At 39.6% G+C, this 5871-nt stretch overlaps 1 non-coding gene across 1 annotated transcript; it reads left to right on the plus strand.

The window, feature by feature from the left end:
• Positions 1 to 2937: 2937 nt before the first annotated feature.
• LOC148699333 (small nucleolar RNA R71) lies at positions 2938 to 3048 on the plus strand. Its single transcript, XR_015966592.1, has one exon. It is a non-coding gene; the product is annotated as a small nucleolar RNA R71 (small nucleolar RNA).
• Positions 3049 to 5871: the final 2823 nt, after the last annotated feature.

Genomic DNA, 5871 nt, shown 5'->3' on the forward strand with positions numbered 1-5871 from the left:
TAATTCATGTTTCAAAGTATTGAATGCATCCATACAAGCTTCATCAAAATGAAATACAACATCTTTAGCTAACAGATTGCATAATGGACGAGTGATCATTGAAAAGTTCTTAATGAAACGACGATAAAAGCCCGCATGTCCCAAAAAACTTCTTACTCCCTTCACGGTTGTGGGAGCTGCCAAATTGGTGATGATGTCAATTTTGGCTTTGTCCACCTCAATTCCTTTGCTAGAGATTACATGTCCCAACACAATTCCTTGCTTCACCATGAATTGGCACTTTTCCCAATTGAGAACCAAATTTGTTTCCTGACATCTTTGAAGTACTAAAGAGAGATGGTTAAGACATTCATCAAAAGAGGAACCAAACACTGAAAAGTCATCCATAAATACTTCAATGAACCTTTCTACCATGTCGGAAAAGATTGCTAACATGCATCTTTGGAATGTTGCTGGAGCATTGCAAAGTCCAAAAGGCATTCTCCTATATGCAAATGTGCCAAAGGGGCAAGTAAAGGTAGTTTTCTCTTGATCCTCCGGAGCAATTGCGATTTGATTGTAACCTGAGTAACCATCAAGAAAACAATAGTGTGAGTGACCTGCCAATCTCTCAAGCATTTGATCTATGAAAGGCATAGGAAAGTAATCTTTTCTAGTACTAGAATTCAACTTCCTGTAATCGGTGCAAACACGCCAACTAGCCGTGGGTCTTGTGGGCACAAGCTCTTTGTTTTCATTCTTCATCACCGTGATTCCCACCTTCTTAGGTACTACCTGAATAGCACTCACCCATTTGCTATCAGAAATGGGATATATGATCCCTACATCTAACAACTTCAACACTTCATTCCTCACAACTTCTTTCATGTGTGGATTGAGCCTTCTTTGTGGTTCACGGGTTGGCTTTGCTCCTTCCTCCAAAAGAATTCTATGCATGCACATGGTAGGGCTTATTCCCTTGATATCTGCAATAGACCAACCAATAGCTGATTTGAACTCTTTTAACACCCTAATTAGCTTATCTTCTTCATTTGGGGTGAGGTCAGAAGCTATAATAACTGGAAGAGTTTCAAGTTCAGCTAGATATGCATATTTTAGATGTGGTGGAAGTGGTTTAAGTTCAAGTTTTGGTGCCTTAACAGTGGAAGGGGTTAGATGTGACATTGATGATTATAAAGGCTCCAACAGAGGTGAAACATTCAAAGGATACGGTGCCAATGCTTCCAAGGCAGCTACCTCTTCCATGAGTGCATCCTCTTCATCAAACTCGTCTTGAGATTGACTCAAAACAGTTTGTAATGGTTCGTTAGATTGTGCCTGCAAGAACTTAGAGAAAATAAGCGGATCAAGCACATCAATGGCATAACAATCAAGAGATGAGGAAGGATGAGAAAGAGACTCAAACACTTTGAATTGAACGGTCTCTCCTAGCACTGTCATAGTGAGGAGTCCATTTTGCACATCAATGATGGTCTTGGCCGTGGCCATAAAAGGTCTCCCAAGCAAAATAGGCAACTCTCGGTCATGTATAGGAGCTTCTTCCATGTCCAACACTACAAAATCCGCATGCAAGATTAGTTTATCAATTTGAACTAGAATATCCTCTACTATACCTCTTAGATATTTCACGGATCTGTCCGCAAGTTGTAATGAGATGGTGGTGGCCTTCAAATCCCCCAAACCTAGTTGAAGGTACACGGAATAAGGCATTAAGTTGATGCTAGCACCCAAGTCAAGCATCGCTTTCTCTACTTTCTTGTCCCCTATGGTGATGTTGATAGAAAAACTTCCTGATCCTTGAGCTTTGGTGGAAGTTTTCTTTGCAACACGGCACTTACATTCTCGGACACTACTACCTTCTCATGTGGTCCATACTTCCTTTTGTAGTTGTTTAACTCCTTGAAGAACTTCCCATAAGCCGGCATGTTCCTAATGACATCAAGCAAAGGTAAATTAACATTCACTTTACTTAGAATATCAAAAATTTCCTTAAATGACTTATCCTGCTTGCTCTTGGCAAGTCTTCCAGGGAATGGTATTGGTGGAGTGTAAGGTTTCTCGGCCTTGTGAAGATTTGGTGCTTCAAATGAGGAAGTAGCATGGCTTGGTTCCTCATTTGCTTTCTCATTTTCTCCTTGAGTAACCCCTGCATTCACATGATCAGATTCATTAGTAACTTCATTGCCAACTATATTATTGATAACCTTACCACTTCTAAGTGTAGTAATTGCTTTGGCTTGCTCTTGGTTCCTTTGAAGTATCACGGGTTGGCTTGGAAACTTTCCAACCTCTCTTTGGTTCAAGGCATCTGCAATCTGCCCCAATTGTGTTTCCATTTTGGTTAAAGCCACCGAATGTTGTTGGAGAGTGCTATTTGTGGTTTGTTGGAATTGCAAGGTATTTTGGGCTAGCAACTTAACCGTATCCTCAAGTGTTGTGGCAGGTTTTGGTTGGAAGTTTTGGAATTGATTGTTGTTCTTCCATGAAAGGTTGGGATGATCTCTCCAACTTGAGTTATATGTATTGGAATACACATCATTCCTTGGCCTTTGATTGTAAGAATTCATGAGGTTCACTTGCTCTTGGACAAACTCGGGATAAGCCTCCCTATATGGACATTGATGAGTAGGGTGGCTTGGAATGTTGCAAATGGCACATACTTCGTTTGCTTTTGGCACCATGTTGAGCACAGATTCAAGCTTCTTTTCTAGGTTAGCTACCTGCAAAGAAAGATCATGATTAGAACTTGTTTCATATACTCCAACTCTCTTACCCCTTAAATCTTTGTGTTGAGCATTAGATCCCAACATCTCATAAATGTTATATGACTCTTGAGCATTCTTTTTCTTCAAAGCTCCACCTGCTGCATTATCAACAGTTGATTGACATGTTTGGGTTAGTCCATCATAGAAAATTTGCATTTGTAAGTAAAGAGGTAACCTATGATGTGGACATTGCAGCAAAAGGCCTTTAAAGCGCTCCCAACACTCATTGAAAGGTTCTCCATCATCTTGTTTGAAGTTGAAGATTTGTCCCCTTAATGTGGCTGTCTTTTGAGTGGAAAAGAACTTCTCCAAAAACTTCTTAGCCACGGCATCCCATGTGGTGAGGGAACCAGGTGCTAGAGTCATCAACCAACCCTTGGCCCTATCTTTCAAGGTGTAAGGAAACACTCTCATCCTCAGATTTGCTTCACTTACTCCCCCTTGCAACCTAAAGTCATTGCCGTGTGTCCCCTTTGTGTTTGCCTTCCTTGCCGTGCAAGGAAGGGCCTTGTTGATAGGAGCATATTTACGCACCTTAGTTTAGCTTGTTTTTGTGCATTTATAGTGTTTTTCCTTAGTAAAGTAGTCTTTTAAGCTAGTTTTATGTATTTTCAGGATTTAAGGGCAAAGTATGCAAAAGGATGCATTTTGGAGCCTTTTGGAGCAAATTAGAGCTTGGAATGGATATCATATGCTTGGAGCCAAGAGGATGGACGAAATTGAAGACTTGAAGATGATGATTCCTACTTGAGCAAGGGTTTCCTAGTTTAATTAGGATTCCTAGAAGAACATAGTTTCCTACTCAAACAAGGTTTCCTACTTGAAGTAGGAAAGTTAAATCCCAATGGCCTCAAGTTGCAGCAACAAAGAAGTTTTCCAAGTCCAAGAAGGAGAAGAATTCCAAGATGAAGAAGGATTAGCTTTCCTAATCCTAATGCACAAGGTTTTCAGCCACAAAGAGGAGTCCTAAACACTTTAGGACACCTTATCCTAATCCTATAGGGATGCCATGCACTTTACCTTATCTTGGAAGGTTTCTAGAAGCCTTAGATGCCCTATCCTATCTTTGCCGTGGGTTTTATCCATCTCCCCTTAGTTTTTAGGCTTTCTAGAAGCCCTAACATTATCCCTAAGAAGGTGCAGCACCCTTATCCCTTTTTCCCTACAAATATGGCACTTAAATCATGATTCTAGAAACCTTATCTTATCTCCTACAAAGGTGGCGCCCCAAATCCTTCTAGAAGTGCCAATTTCTGCCACAAAACACTTTGTTTCTAGAACCCTAAAAATCTGGCGCCTCTATTCCTTTTCCTTTGGGGTTTCCTACCTTCTAGATGGCCTATTCCTGATGGGTTTTGAATTCCTTGTCATCTTCAAACACTTAGTCCTTTTCCTTGCCTAATTGAGAGGGATTTTGCACTATAAATAGATCCCCTTGCTGCACCATTTAAATCATTCACTCCACCACCTCTCATACACATTCATTAATTCCAGAAATTCGTCCAACCCTCTCCACACCTTTGCCGCAGCCACCAAACACTTTTCTCCTTAGTTTTAACCTTTGCCGCACCATCCCCTTCCCCTAAACACTACTATATCCCTCCATGACCATGCATCCATACACCTAAGGCCCTAAACCTGTCCCTAGACCTTTGCCGCACCAAGGAGGAGGAGAAGGAAGCTCGGAGGTTCATGCAATTCGAGTTCGCGTCGCTGGAATTTCTAGGTGTTTCTTTTCCTTTGATTTCAATGTTTAATTTCAATTCTCTTTGTGTTGTGCGTATGAGGAACTAAACCCCCCCCCTTGGCTAGGGGGGGATTCGAAATACATGTTTATGCTTGCGATATGATTTGATTACTTCTAATTGCGTTTCATAAGTTGTGAATTCAATTTACTTATCTATGTGAATTACATTGATTTGTGTGTGTTGGTTGAGAGTGCACGCTTAATTATCATGCATAAATTGGATGCTAGGATATAAGGAAATTTCACCTAATCGTTATGGAATTATATTCACAAGTAGTAAAAGTTGATGATCTCAATTGCGTTAAGTAAATTCTTGGCATAAGTTTCATGCAATTCATAGTAACGAGTGCTTCGTCAATGCTTATGGTTTTCAAAGAACTTAATGATTCTTGCTTGTATCTCTATTATGCAATTCATGTAGGGAACTTGTGGGGAATGCTTTGGGTTGTCGTATGCAATCATCCAATTCAATAACGTTAGGAAAATCTGAGGGTTAATTAGTGCAATTCACGGTTAATCTGGGGCGTTCAGAATTCATGGGTTATTGAAAAGCAATTGGAAATCGTTTTATATGCAAGTATAACATGTGTGGAGATGAACCCCTTAGCTAGCTTCCCATCCATTCAATTCCATCAAATTCGTTTTTACAATCTGTTCTAATTTAAAAAGTTTGTTTTGTTTTTAAATTCGTCCAAAACCAATCCCCCTTTACTTTGTTGAGTCATAGTAGTTAGAAATCACTTAGTTTGTGTTTTTAAGTGTCTTAGGTCAAGTTAAAACCAATTTTCGTCCAAAGTTGTGTCTAGTGTTCAAAACTGCCCAGATTGTGTTTTTAAGGCAGTTTTGAGTGTTTTCTTGCTGTTTTGAGTCTTTTGGTTTGTTTTGGTGTTTTAAAGTTTAGTTTTGCATTCTTTGAGTCTAGTATAGTGTTTTATATTGTGTTTTTACGTTTTTGAGTCAAATCCAAGTGTTTAACAATCCCTCCTAATCCCCGGTCCAGAACGATCCCTACTTACATTCTTCACTACAATTGATAAAAAGAGGGTTTAATTTGTGTGCGTATAATTCTCGCATCACTTGTTTCCTGTTTTAAACCATTTAAACACATTCCTTTTTCATACCAAGCTCAGCCATAACTCACATACCCTTTTCTATTCCAAAATTCTTGCCTAATTTCAGAAATAAAGAGCATTCCTTTTCTTACAAACCCTTGCCGCAAATCACTTCCCCTTTCCTTCAATTTCTGAGTTTGTGTTCCCTATTCTTGAAGGATTTAGAGTTAATTTCTTTCCTAAACTAAGTAATAAAGACTTAGGATTTTTTCTCCTTTATATAAACCCCTATGCCGCACCTTTAGAG

This window comes from Pyrus communis, chromosome 1 (assembly GCF_041283825.1).
Source record: "Pyrus communis isolate YQ-2024b chromosome 1, ASM4128382v1, whole genome shotgun sequence".
In the NCBI taxonomy this organism is placed as follows: domain Eukaryota; kingdom Viridiplantae; phylum Streptophyta; class Magnoliopsida; order Rosales; family Rosaceae; genus Pyrus; species Pyrus communis.